Source organism: Bos indicus, chromosome 9 (genome assembly GCF_029378745.1).
Source record: "Bos indicus isolate NIAB-ARS_2022 breed Sahiwal x Tharparkar chromosome 9, NIAB-ARS_B.indTharparkar_mat_pri_1.0, whole genome shotgun sequence".
NCBI lineage: Eukaryota > Metazoa > Chordata > Mammalia > Artiodactyla > Bovidae > Bos > Bos indicus.
Genome location: NC_091768.1, coordinates 32,798,119 through 32,813,393, shown reverse-complemented (window position 1 = coordinate 32,813,393; position 15,275 = coordinate 32,798,119). Strand labels below are relative to the sequence as shown.

Genomic DNA, 15,275 nt, shown 5'->3' with positions numbered 1-15,275 from the left:
GGAGGGTGTGAGCCAGAGCGGGGGCACCTAAGCTCGGGGCGGGGGGTGAAAGTGAAGGAGAAGCAGGAATGGGGTGGGTGGTGTGGTTGAATGTTCCAGATGCAGGAGTCAGCTTGAAAGCTCACAGGTTAAAAAAAAAAAAAAAAAAAACCACAAAAACGTGTGACACATTTGGGTGAATGAAAGCAGCTCAGAATGGCTCATATAAAGTAGGTGGAGTGTCATAGGAAAGGCAAGAAGGTTAGCACTCCCACTGACAAGGATGGAAGAAGCCGTTGGACCTGACAACTCACGTATGGTCAAAGCATTGCCACCTATTTTGTGGCATCTAACCATTGTTTTTAAATGAAAATAGAAACATACATACAGAGAACAGGTTAGTGGCTACCAGAGGGGTTCCATTGTGTGGTGACACATGGAAACTAAGATTTTGGTGGTAAGCAAGCTGGTCCCATCACTTCATGGCAAACAGATGGGGAAACAGTGGAAACAGCTACAGACTTTATTTGGGGGGGGGGGCCCAAAATCACTGCAGATGGTGATGAAGCCATGAAATTAAAAGACACTTGCTCCTTGGAAGAAAAGTTATGACCAACCTAGACAGCATATTAAAAGCAGAGACATTACATTGCCGACAAAGGTCTGTCTAGTCAGAGCTATAGTTTTTCCAGTAGTCATGTATGGATGTGAGAGTTGGACTATAAAGAAAGCTGAGCACCAAAGAATTGATGCTTTTGAACTGTGGTGTTGGAGAAGACTCTTGAGAGTCTCTTGGACTGCAAGGAGATCCAATCAGTCCATCCTAAAGGAGATCAGTCCTGGGTATTCATTGGAAGGACTGATGTTGAAGCTGAAACTCCAAAACTTTGGCCACCTGATGCGAAGAACTGATTCATTTGAAAAGATCCTGATGCTGGGAAAGATTGAAGGCAGGTGGAGAAGGAGACAACAGAGGATGAGATGGTTGGATGGCATCACCAACTCAATGGACATGAGTTTGAGTAGACTCCGGGAGTTGGTGATGGACAGGGAGGCCTGGCGTGCTGCAGTCCATGGGGTCACAAAGAGCTGGACATGGCTGAGTGGCTGAACTGAACTGAACTGAAGGAGTAATGTATACAGAAATAGAAATAGAATGTATACATGAATCTTATATACTGTTATAAACCAATGTTACCTCAATAATAAATTAAAATGAAAAAAAGAAGCAGGTGGACTAGAAGGACATCAGTTCAGTTACTGGAGGTTTATTTCATACCAGGCATGATTGTAAGCAGTTCTAGGTGCTAACGGATTTAGTCCTTGTAACAATCTGAAGAGGAGGCAATATTGTTGGGAGACATGGCTCCCTGGGAAGATAGGGATTGTTTCTTCCCCAGAGCAGAGGCAGGTTTGTTTACTTTATTTTTCTATTATAATAAAGGATAATGTCCCCTGCCAGACCAAAGTTTTGGCAGATTTGCTCACAGCCATTTCAAGAGTTAGGATTCTTCAGCTCAGGGTTTTCAGCTGTGATGCAAATGCCCCACGTGTGCAGCATCTACCTGGCTTTGCATCGCCTCACCCTGGGGATCTTGCAGGATAAGGGGAACCAATTCAAACATGAAGTTCATGTCATCTGCTGTGCTGGGAATGATAGCACCCTTTTCCTCTGACCTGAGAGTCTTGTGTCTTCTGCCAGCATCCATGGAAGAGAGGCAAGCTGGCTGGTGAGTAGGGTAAATTCCCAGACTGTTCGGAGTTCTTAACAAAATTTTCTTCTTCTGGAGGAAGAGAAACAGACACAGAGAACTCAAGTACTTTATCCAAAGTCACAAAGCTGGTTTGCGAGCTCAAACATGAACCATGTAGACCAGCTCCAGAGCCTGAGGCTTCACCTACTGCGACGAGACTGAAAGAGCTACATCCACGGGAGTTTGTCAGCCATGCTAAAGGTTAAATACATCGTAAGATCAAGAAGCAGTCAATTAATTTGGATGGGCTGGCTACTGTAACAGGCAGACGTCAATATGCATTTTGGCTCAAACTCAACAGAAAATGATTCCTTGCTCATGTGATAGTTTGAAGCAGAAGAATCTGGTCAGTGGGCAGCTGTGTTCCACATGGTATTTCAGGAACTCAATTCCTTCCATCTTGTGGCTCCCTAGGGTCTTATCTGTTTCCAGCCAGAAGAGATGAGAAGAAAGGATGGTAAACCACATTTATTTCTTAAAATCCATGGCCCAGGGACTTCCCTGGAGGTCTAGTGGTTAAGACTCCATGTTTCCAATGCAGGGGGCCTGGGTTCAATTCCTGGTTGGAGAACTAATCCTATATGCTATGGGGGCAGGCCAAAAATAAATAAATGTAAAAGGAAAGGTTTGAATTTCACAGAAAGCTTATTATTCATGATAATACAGATAAATTTTTTTAAATCCATGGCCCAGTGGTGACTGGCATCATGTTTACCAACATTCCATTGGCAAGAACTAACCACATGGTCACACCAGGAAACAAAGGAGCCTGGCAGAGGCACCCTAATTCAAACCTCACCCTACTGAAAAGAGCATACACCCCAGAGCACAGCCATCGCTCTGTGCCACAGAGTCACTCAGAGACTGAAACAAGAAGGATAGCAGGTTAGACTGAAACAGTAGATTTGAAGGAAGAGAAAAGACAGCAGACAGGAAAGAAGCCAGGGATGTGTTATAGTAATCTAGGTGAAACTGGTGGAATAAAGCAAGCAGGAGAAAATGAGGAGGAAGGTGGGTCGTAGAGGAAATCAGGAACTATTCAGAAGGTGAAATCTACAGGATGCTCTCTGTTCAGAAGGTGAAATCTATAGGATGCTTTCTATTCAGAAGGGGAAATCTATAGGATGCTCTCTCTCTTCTAAAGCTACCTCCATGTTCTTACCTAACCATGTGTTTGCTGGCCTGTTTTGATCTTGTCCTTGACTCTACTCCTGGTTGTAAATTCACAGCCTAATAATAAATGTCAGAGGGGGAAGGAGGGAAGAGATAGAGTTAATACAAAAAAAAGAAAAGAAAATTCAAATTAAACACTTCTATGCAGATCTGCACACTCTCACGGAGACACACTCCAGACCCAGAATCACCTTCTCTCCACAGTCCCATGGAGAGGGAGAGGTGAGCAACAAATAATTTATTTGTGAATAATCTATGCTTATTTAAGGAACACTTTAGTGTGTGTGGGTGTGTGAAGGGATCTGTGTTCTAGGTCTTTATCATAAAGATATACAGACTATGGAGACTGCACGTGGCATAAAATGCAGATGAGATTTCCCAAGAAGCCAACTCTAATATAGAGATTGGCACATAGGAAAGTTTGCTTGGGAAGGATTGCTCCAGGAGTCATTGCCTACCAAGGCATGGAGGCAGAAACTGGTCTTCAGAGGGAGAAACTGGTCTTCAATGCAATAGCAACAAAGGCCTCAGCCCATTCTACATGGAGATCTGGAGCTTGGATGATGTGTAAGTTAGGGTTCTCCAGAGAGAAAAAACATATTATATATATTTATTATATATATAATATATATATAAAATCTCCAAAAAGAACCAATTACACACATATATATGTATTGCAAATTCTCCCTTACTTTGCCTTTTTGTTCTATTCAGATCTTCAACAGATTGAATGATGCCCACCCACATTGGGGTGGGCCATCTGTTTTATTCAGTCCAACAATTCAAATGCTAATCTTTTCCGGAAACACCCACAGACAGACCTAAAAATAATGTTTAACCAGGTCTCTGGGCATCCTTTGGCCCAGTCAAGTTAACTCAAAATTAACCATCACAGATGGGCTTCAGAATTGTCCTAAATTGAGGGAAGGAAACAGGGCATTTGTACAATATGACTGAATCAACCAGTCATATTGGGTATGGGCTACCCTCAGGAAGGTGGCAAGACCTCAGGCAAGTATCTCTGTCTAGTTGAGGAAAGTCCCAAAGAGGAGCTGGGGGAAGGACTGTCAGCTGCCAACATTTCTAGAAGCTGGGGTCCTACTATCTGGGATCCTAGCGGAGGATCAGGATATCACACCTCAGTGTCATATAAATATAAATAAATATATATATATATATATATATATATATATATATATATATATATATATATTCGTGCATGCATGCTAAGTCACTTCAGTCATATCTGACTTTTTGCGAACCCTATGGACTATAGCCTGCCAGGTTCCTCTGTCTATGGGATTCTCCAGGCAAGAATATGAAGTGGGTTGCCATGCCCTCATCCTGCCCCACTGGACGAGTTTCAGAGGTTCAGATGTGGGACTGAACCCACATCTCTTACATCTCTTGCATTGGTAGGCAGGTTCTTTACCACTAGAGCCACCTGGGAAACCTATATATAGGCATAGAATGGGAAAGACTAGAGATCTCTTCAAGAAAATCAGAGATACCAAGGGAATATTTCATGCAAAGATAGGCTCGATAAAGGACAAAAATCATATGGACCTAACAGAAGCAGAAGATATTAAGAAGAGATGGCAAGAATACACAGAAGAACTGTACAAAAAAGTTCCTCATGACCCAGATAATCACGATGGTGTGATCACTGACCTAGAGCCAGACATCCTGGAATGTGAAGTCAAGTGGGCCTTAGAAAGCATCACTATGAACAAAGCTAGTGGTGGTGATGGAATTCCAGTTGAGCTATTCCAAATCCTGAAAGATGAGGCTGTGAAAGTGCTGCACTCAATATGCCAGCAAATTTGGAAAACTCAGCAGTGGCCACAGGACTGGAAAAGATCAGTTTTCATTCCAATCCCAAAGAAACGCAATGCCAAAGAATGCTCAAACTACCGCACAATTGCACTCATCTCACATGCTAGTAAAGTAATGCTCAAAATTCTCCAAACCAGGCTTCAGCAATATGTGAACCGTGAACTTCCTGATGTTCAAGCTGGTTTTAGAAAAGGCAGAGGAACCAGAGATCAAATTGCCAACATCCTCTGGATCATAGAAAAAGCAAGAGAGTTCCAGAAAAACATCTATTTCTGCTTTATTGACTATGCCAACGCCTTTGACTGTGTGGATCACAATAAACTGTGGAAAATTCTGAAAGAGATGGGAATACCAGACCACCTGATCTGCCTCTTGAGAAATTTGTATGCAGGTCAGGAAGCAACAGTTAGAACTGGACATGGAACAACAGACTGGTTCCAAATAGGAAAAGGAGTACGTCAAGGCTGTATATTGTCACCCTGTTTATTTTACTTCTATGCAGAGTACATCATGAGAAACGCTGGACTGGAAGAAACACAAACTGGAATCAAGATTGCCAGGAGAAATATCAATAACCTCAGATATGCAGATGACACCACCCTTATGGCAGAAAGTGAAGAGGAACTCAAAAGCCTCTTGATGAAAGTGAAAGTGGAGAGTGAAAAAGTTGGCTTAAAGCTCAACATTCAGAAAACGAAGATCATGGCATCCGGTCCCATCACTTCATGGGAAATAGATGGGGAAACAGTGGAAACAGTGGCAGACTTTATTTTTCTGGGCTCCAAAATCACTACAGATGGTGACTGTAGCCATGAAATTAAAAGACGCTTACTCCTTGGAAGGAAAGTTATGACCAACCTAGATAGCATATTCAAAAGCAGAGACATTACTTTGCCAACAAAGGTTCGTCTAGTCAAGGCTATGGTTTTTCCTGTGGTCATGTATGGATGTGAGAATTTGACTGTGAAGAAGGCTGAGCGCCAAAGAATTGATGCTTTTGAACTGTGGTGTTGGAGAAGACTCTTGAGAGTCCCTTGGACTGCAAGGAGATCCAACCAGTCCATTCTGAAGGAGATCAGCCCTGGGATTTCTTTGGAGGGAGTGATGCTAAAGCTGAAACTCCAGTACTTTGGCCACCTCATGCGAAGAGTTGACTCACTGGAAAAGACTCTGATGCTGGGAGGGATTGGGGGCAGGAGGAGAAGGGGACGACAGAGGATGAGATGGCTGGATGGCATCACTGACTCGATGGACATGAGTCTGAGTGAACTCCGGGAGTTGGTGATGGACAGGGAGGCCTGGTGTGCTGTGATTCATGGGGTCGCAAAGAGTTGGACACGACTGAGCGACTGATCTGATCTGATCTGATAGATTCCTGAATGAATAAATAATATTTATGATAAATATTTGCAAACTGATTCTGGCCTTGACCATACACACACACGCACATTTTCATAATATGAGTGAATGTGTTTCTAGAAATAAGACAATATATTGTAACACAGAACTTATCTAACTACTGGAGCATGCATTTCTTATCTATTCTTACATTCTATCCTAGAGAAATATAATATCCTGGGGGCAGATTTTAGCTTATTCCCAAATTAATAATGTAATTCTCTCTTAGGAAACTCTCTAATACAGTATATGCAAACAGGCCTTGGAGTGAGGCAGAACTGCCATTAGGTTCTAATTGGGCAGCATAGATCTGTGTAGTGATTCTCCGGACACTTAATGTTTATCAGCTTCACTGTTTTTTCAATCTGTAATAGAGGAAACATTAAAGTACCTTTAGTGTTGTTGTGAGGACAAAATGAAATAATGTAAGTAAAACATTTAGCAAGATTGCTGGCACTAAAAGCTTACAACAAAGGATGCTATGATTAATAGAGGATGGATTTAAATACCAATGGGCCCAATCATGTCCTCTAGAAAACAGTGGTCGAGCAAAGCTCTCCAAGAACAGAAATAGTAAACATATTTCAGAAAGCTGCATGCAGACAAAGTCCAATTTTGCTACCACAGATGGGTGCTTGACAGCCTGCAAGTGGGTGAAAAGAGGTAAGACTTTGAAACAAGATTGTATTTCATCTTAATCTGTACGCTAAACCCTGACTAAGGGCAAGGTAGGACATGCAGGGACTGGTCCCCAGGTGTTGAATAATCACCAGCAAAGGCTTTATTTATCCATTCCCTCCAGGTCTAGATTTTAGGTCCTTTTCCCACCCCTCTGTGTCTGTCTCTTCTTACAAGCCAGTTTTTAGGCTCCTTGTTTCAGTGCTTATAATTATAAGGAACACTCACAAGCTATCTATGCAGCAATATTTGGGAGACTGCTTCCTGGGCACATGGGAGGATGACGTTTCCAGAATCCCCCATAGCCTGGTGGTTGATCATTGGATGAGCTCTAACCAATGAAACTGAAGTAGAGGTTAGCGTGCCACTTCCATGGAGGGTGACCAGCTGTCCTGATTGTCCCAGAACTGAAGGGTTTCCCTGGATATGGAACTTTCTGCTTTAAAACTAATAATAGTTCAGAGAAAGTCAGGTCAAATTCATCACCTTATGTCTTGACCTAGACCATAAAACCTCTTGCACATCTCATGCTTCTTCTTCCTTCTAGTTTCTTAGATGAAGGGATATCACAAATACAGCAAGCTTGGAAGCAATAATGTAAAGATGTCAGAGCCGAATGTCCTCAAGAATAATCAGCAGGAGAGGAAGCAACCTGACTGTCACTCATTGATCTGGAGCATCTACCATGGACTTTAAATGAATGAAAAAAGCACTTTGATTGTGTTTGATTTGTTACCTGTTGCATGTGTTTTTGTAGCACTTCAGCCTATCCTGACTAATACAGAGGCATTCTACAAACGGAATTGAAATAGAGACTTTACCAACTAGTGTAGCACTAAACTGCTCATGCGAAGAGTTGACTCATTGGAAAAGACTCTGATGCTGGGAGGGATTGGGGGCAGGAGGAGAAGGGGACGACAGAGGATGAGATGTCTGGATGGCATCACCGACTCGATGGACGTGAGTTTGAGTGAACTCCGGGAGTTGGTGATGGACAGATAGGCCTGGTGTGCTGCGAATCACGGGGTCGCAGAGAGTCGGACACGACTGAGCGACTGAACTGAACTGAACTGTAGCACTAAAGCAAACACATTTGAAATATATATGCTAATTTTCTGGGAAAGTATTGAAAGAGGAGAGTGAAAAACCTCACTTAAAACTTAACATTCAAAAAACTAAGATCATAGGATCCGGTCCCATCACTTCATGGCAAATAGAAGGGCAAAAGGTGGAAGCGGTGACTGATTTTATTTTGGGGTGCTCCAAAATCATTGCAGATGATGACTGCGGCCATGAAATTAAAAGAAGCTTGTTCCTTCAAAGTAAAGGTATGACAAACCTACATAGCAGGTTAAAAAGCAGAGACATTTTGACAACAAAAGTCCCTATAGTCAAAGCTATGGTTTTTTCAGTAGTCATGTATGGATGTGAGAGTTGGACCATTAAGAAGTCTGAATGCCAAAGAATTGATGCCTTTGAACTGTGGTGTTGGAGAAGACTCTTGAGAGTCCATTGGACTGCAAGGAGACCCAACCAGTCCATCCTAAAGGAAATCAGTCCTGAATATTCATTGAAAGGAGTGATGCTGAAGCTGAGGCTCCAATACTTTGGCCACCTGATGGGAAGAATTGACTCATTTGAAAAGACCCTGATGCTGGGAACGATTGAAGGCAGGAGAAGGGGACGACAGAGGATGAGATGGTTGGATGGCATCACTGACACAGTGAACACAAATTTGAGCAAACTCCGGGAGATAGTGAAGAACACGGAAGCCTGGCGTGCTGCAGTCCGTGGGGTTGCAAAGAGTCAGACGTGACTTAGTGACTGAACAACAGCAACAACAAATTGAAAAGGAGGATGGAATTTCAGACCAATGAGAAGAAAGAAAGGAGGAAGAAGAGGCTGATCCTCATATAAATCCAGCTCATGTTCACCAAAAACATTTTCAAAGCTTCTCTTAGAGGTTAATACGAATATAATGAAATGTATCACACACGTTGACATCACAGGTGCTCCAGGGGACAGAGCAGGGGATGGAAGTCAGAGAATACGGATTCATACCAGTGGCATCAAATAGCAGTTGTGTGATGTTGGTGAGTCAGTAACCTCCCTGACCTCAGACACTTCATCTGGGTGTGAAGATGTGTTTTGTCTTCTTTCAATTTTTATTTTTTAGATGTGCAGCATGTGGGATCTTAGTTCCCCAACCAGGGATCAAACCTGTGCCCGTTGCCTTCCAAGCACAGAGTCTTAACCACTGGACCACCAGGGAAGTCCCTGTTTTACCTTCTGATCAAACATCTTCTATGAGGAAGCCCTGGAGATACAAAGGTAAGATATTCCCAAAGTCTCCTAAACAGATAACAGGCGAGAAATGTCTGAAAAGTAGAGCGTTGCCTGGGACTAAAGCGAGGGGAAAGGAAAGTGACGTGGCGGGGGAGCAGTTTTAGGTCTTCTCTTTCTATTTTGAAGTGAGACCTCTGGACTGAAGCACCAAGTGCACGGACTAAAGATCAGGGAAGCAGAGTCCAGGATCAAGGAGTCCACTGAGGAGCAGGACAGGAGAGATCCCGGGTCAGCAAGCGTCCAAACGTACATTCCATACCTGCTCTGGGCCAGGCCTTGTGCATCCTCTGGGATCCAAGGGTGAGGAAGACACTCTCCCCTAGTTCTTCTTAGTCCAGCAGAGTAGCAGATACACGTGAAACACAAAACCCAGTGACAGTGCTGTGGCGGAGCGGGGCACAGGGGAGGGACCTGTGTGCAAAGCAATGACACTTGGGGCAGGCTGCCCAAGGCGCTGATGCTAAAGCCTAAAAAAATGTTTGTTGTCCAGTGTAGGGGAGGGAGGAGGGGCTGAAAATGGGAGGGAATTTGATGAGGAGGCTGGAGGGGACGACAGAGGAAAGAAGGTGTAAGGGACCGTGCCCCCTAGGAAGACAGGAGCCAGAGCAAGAAAAGATCTTTTACATTTTTTTCTGGGCATGTTCAGGAGTTGGCTCCTTATCCTGAAAGTTATAAAAAGCCATGAAAGGCATGTCAGCAGAGGAACAGCCTGAAGGAACTTCCTGGCAGCGGTGAGGAGCAGGAGTGAGAGAGGGAGGAGGAGGACCATTTGGAGCCTCTGAGATCATCCCGGTGGGAAATGACTAAGGCCTGAACCAAGGCGGCGATAGAGAAGCCTAGGAGGTGAGAGGTGGGAGGCAGAAGGGACAGGAATCAGGAGCCGGGCCCGATTGCCTCCAGGGGGCGCGCTGACTGGAACCTGCGGGACCAGAGGCGCAGGTTCTCCAGGAAGGCTGAAGGTAAACAGCGAAGCGCAGACAGCAAAGGGCAGAGATAGACTGAATCGAGACTGGAAACGGCCTCTGTGTACAGCTGTGAAGACGGAGAGGAAGATGGAGACATATCTTGCCGTCAGGACTACTGAGAGGCCCTGAGTGACCTCAGAGCAGGCGGCCCCCTACCCAGAAATCTGCTGGGGGGAAGGGGGCGGGGAGGGGTGAAAATCCTCGTGGAAGAAAAGATTGTGCAGTTCAGATACTAACCCAGAAGCTTGGCTACGTTTAGCTTGTGGCAAAAAAAGACGAAATGGCTCTGATCCACCCAGATACACAGACCCCGTTCTAGTTAATAGCCACGTTCTTGTTAAGCTGTGATTTAATTAAGTGATTTCAAAGATAGTTTATTTAATTTGGAGTCCTTTCCCCTTCAGAGGCCAATGCTTTTGAAACAGTTCTGTTTCTCATCAAAATTTTACAGCATCTGTCTGTTTGTAATTGGAGATTAAAAAAAAAAAAAAACTGGAAAGAAGGGGAAAGAGTTCATTTAACTAAAAAAGAAAAAAAGAGGTTTGTTGTGTCTTTAGAGTTTGTCTTTCCAGATGCTTGAACTGTCACCTTTTCATTTGATTAATATTCAGAAAATTACGAGGGAGTGGGCTTCAGTAGAAATTTGAAAAAGAGTTAGAGAATTTAATTTGTCATTTGCGGTTATTCAAAACCCAGATGTGTTTCTCTAAGAAACCTGTCTTGGGGAAGACTCCATCCTACAGAAATATGTTACCTGGAAATTCAGAGAAAGCCTTTAGATACTAAGAGTCAAGTTCCTATTCAGCGGACAGAGAGAGCTGTATGTGCTCCCAGCCAGCATGCCACAGGTCGAATGAATAGCCAATGGCTTCACAAGGTCAGGGCACATCAATGCCAGCAGGAGGCAGAAACCTAGGGTGGAGGTTTGGGGGAGGGGTGGAGGTGGGAAGGTGGGTGCTGAAGAAAAGCACAGGCTCTGCAGGCAGCCAGATTTAGGTTTGAGACCTGCTTCTCCCACCTGCTAGGAGCTTCCCTGGTGGCTCAGATGGTAAAGAATCTGCCTGCAATGCAGGAAACCCCGTTTCGATCCCTGGGTCAGGAAGATCCCCTGGAGAAGGCAATGGCAACCCACTCCAGTATTCTTCTGGAGCCTGGTGAGCTATAGTCCATGGGATTGCCAAGAGTCAGACATGACTGAGTGACTAACTCTGCCACCTGCTAAACTGGCAACCTGACCATATTCCTCAATCTCCCTCAGTTTCAATGGAACTACTCTTGATCTGGTCCAAATGGAGTCAGCACTTCCTTACTGGGGAAAGATTCCTTTCCTCTGCACACCCAACTGCATTAGAGGCAATTTGGTTAGACATATCTCCCATTTTACAGACAACATTTTATGTAACAAATTCTACTGAAGAGAAGATTCTTCTTTTCTAACAGGTAGGAGGTGTTTCGGAGAAGGCGATGGCACCCCACTCCAGTACTCTTGCCTGGAAAATCCCATGGACAGAGGAGCCTGGTGGGTTGCAGTCCATGGGGTCACTAAGAGTCGGACACGACTGAGTGACTTCACTTTCACTTTTCACTTTCATGCATTGGAGAAGGACATGGCAACCCACTCCAGTATTCTTGCCTGGAGAATCCCAGGGACGGGGGAGCCTGGTGGGCTGCCGTCTATGGGGTCGCACAGAGTCGGACACGACTGAAGTGACTTAGCAGCAGGAGGCGTTTGGGAATTCTCATCCTAGTTGGTCTATTCTCTGCTCTCATATCAAAATGTCTCTGAATAAATTGGAAAAGCCACCAGTGTATCATGTTTAAGGTAAGGAGGTAAAGGATGAATTCTAACCACAGGCAGATGCTGAAAGGGTTACATTTCAGAAACTATATGCTGTATCAGAAATGTGGTCACGTGTTTCTCCCTAGCCACTAACCACTATGAAGAAACATAAAAGGCACATCGTAGACACTAAACTTCATGAACTGGCAGACAGGCATATTTACTTAGTTATAAGGATGTAAATTTTGTTTATCTGCATTTATAAGATTCATTCTGGCCCTGGTTCAAAACTCATTCAGTTCAGTTCAGTTCAGTTGCTCAGTCATGTCCGACTCTTTGTAACCCCATGAATTGCAGCACACCAGGCCTCCCTTCCATCACCAACTCCCGGAGTTCACTCAGACTCACGTCCATTGAGTTGGTGATGCCATCCAGCCATCTCATCCTCTGTTGTCCCCTTTTCCTCCTGTCCCCAATCCCTCCCAGCATCAGAGTCTTTTCCAATGAGTCAACTCTTTGCATAAGGTGGCCAAAGTACTGGGGTTTCAGCTTTAGCATCATTCCTTCCAAAGAATACCCAGGACTGATCTCGTTTAGAATGGACTGGTTGGATCTTCTTGCAGTCCAAGGGACTCTCAAGAGTCTTTTCCAACACCACAGTTCAAAGCATCAATTCTTCGGCACTAAGCTTTCTTCACAGTCCAACTCTCACATCCATACGTGACCACAGGAAAAACCATAGCCTTGACTAGATGGACCTTAGGAATCTACAGTGTCCTCTAAGTTACTAAGAGAGCTAAGATTATACACCTCTAATAAGCTCCTATACTTTGAGTAGCAAGAGCCTAAAATAGTGTTTGCCTGAACTTCTCTGAAAATAAGAATCACCTGGAGTGTCCAGTGAACTAAGTATGGATTGCTGCTGCTGCTGCTGCTGCTGCTAAGTCGCTTCAGTCATGTCCGACTCTGTGCGACCCCAGAGACACCAGCCCACCAGGCTCCCCCATCCCTGGGATTCTCCAGGCAAGAACACTGGAGTGGGTTGCCATTTCCTTCTCCAGTGCATGAAAGTGAAAGTGAAGTCACTCAGTCGTGTCCCACTCTTAGCAACCCCAAGGACTGCAGCCTACCAGGGGCTGTATCTGTATTCAAATATGACGAGGGAATCTCTATGTATGCTCCTGTCAGTCTGACCCTCCCTATGGATAACTGAAACCCTGGATGAATAACTACCTGAACTAACAAAAGCAAGTAGAGTTTGGAAAGGAGTTGATACTCAAAAGAAGGGACTGGTAAAGGGTTACTTCCCATTTTTTTTTTATAGCATTTAGCCTCATATCAGTCATGTTGAAGTCTGCACTATTCAGGGCAACTAAAACTTCAAAAATAAAATACCTAAAGTCTCAGAGGACAGAGTTCAGGGCAATCACTGCCACTAAAATGTGAAGAGAGATGATGATAGAAAGTGAAGACCCAGAGGGAAAGAGCCACAAATTCTGTGTATAAACTTTTGTCCAAATCTCGGGCTAAGCCCTGAACCATGATGCATGAGTAGGACAGCCTGCAAGCAAAGTAGCTGAAGATCAAAGGACTGAATGGAGATTGGAGTGGCTGACAAGAGGCAGAGTTTGAAGTTTAGGTCCAATAAACTTAATTAGCAGCTAAAACAAAATTGTTAACATTCTTTCGAAGACTGTGATAGAATCCAGAGTCTGCATAGCATAACATTTGCAATATCCAGGAGCCAAAGTTACTCAGACACAAAAGGACAAAAACTGTATGATTCTATTTATATGTTGTTCTTGTTGTTGCTTAGTCCCTAATTTGTGTCCGACTCTTTTTCGACTCCATAGACTGTAGCCCACCAGGTTCCTCTGTCTGTGAGGTTTTCCAGGCAAGAACACTGGAGTCCGTTGCCATTTCCTTCTCCAGGGGATCTTCATGACCCAGGGATCAAATCCAAGTTTTCTGTGTTGGCAGGCAGACTTTTTAACCACTGAGTCACCAGGGAAGTCCTCTATTTATGTGAGGTACCTAGAATAGGCAAATTCATGAGACAGAAAATTGATTAATGATTGCAAGGGGCTGGAGAGGAGGGAGTATGAAGAATTATTATTTAATGATTACAAAGTTTCCATTACAAAAATGAAAAATTCTGGAAATTTAGAGCAGTAATGGTTGCACGGTATTGTGAACATGCTTATGCCACTGCAATAACACTGAAAAATGGCCAAAGTAGCAAATTTTATGTTATGTATATTGTGCCATGAGAAAGAAAAAACAAAATAAGCCTGATGTAGCAAAAACCAAAAATACCTTCTGTGAACTCATCAATAGAGTGAAAATAACAGAACAGAGAGTCAGTGATCGTGAACATACATCATAGAAAGCTGAAGACCAAAGGGAAAAACAGAATTAAGAAAAAGAGAGAACAGTGGGAAAATTATAAGCATGTAACGTACATGTAGTAGGGATACCAGAAAGAGAAGAGAGACAAGAACAGAAGAAATGTTTGAAGTAATAATGGCTGAGAGTTTTACAAACTAATGACGGACAACAAAGCTTGGATCCAGGTAGCTCAGAGAACACCACTCAGGAGAAATATGAAAAATGTACACCTAGGAATATTACAACTGCAGAAAATCAAACTCAAGGAGACAATTTTGAAAAAAATCCAGAGACTAAAAACACCTTACTTATAGAGGAACAAAAATAAGTATATCATACTTATATTTGGAAACCATGCAAGCAAGAAGAGTATAGACTGAGATATTTTAAATGTTTAAAGGAGGAAAAAAATGCCAGCCTAGAATTCTATATCTAGTGAAATTGCCCTTCAAGTGAAGAAATAAAGACTCCTTCAGACAAACAAAAATTGAGGGAACTTGTTGCCAATGGACCTGTCTTGTATAAAATGTTATTTTTTAAGTTATTCAGAAAGAACAAAAATTATACAGAAACTCAGATCTACATAAAGAAATGAAAAACATTATAAATGAATAAGTAAAGATAGAATAAAATATTTTATTCTTTTTATGCTTAATTGATCTAACCAAAAATATTTTGTTCAAAATAATTGGCAACTATGGGAAAGACCCTGATACTGGGAAGGATTGAAGGCAGGAGGAGAAGGGGATGACAGAGGATGAGATGGTTGGATGGCATCACCGACTCGATGGACACGAGTTTGAATAAGCTCTGGGAGTTGGTGAGGGACAGGGAAGCCTGGCGTGCTGCAGTCGATGGGGTCGCAAAGAGTTGGACAGGACTAAGCTATTGAACTGAACTGATAGCTTATGGAGATGTAAAATGAATGAGAGCAATACAGTAGTGTACGGGAGGGAGGAATTTGGAATACTCAGTTAT

The 15,275-nt window shown here is 43.4% G+C and overlaps 1 non-coding gene across 1 annotated transcript; it reads left to right on the top strand.

The window, feature by feature from the left end:
- The first annotated feature begins 218 nt into the window (after positions 1-218).
- Positions 219-344, top strand: LOC139185031 (U6atac minor spliceosomal RNA). The gene has a single exon (XR_011568623.1). It is a non-coding gene; the product is annotated as a U6atac minor spliceosomal RNA (small nuclear RNA).
- Positions 345-15,275: the final 14,931 nt, after the last annotated feature.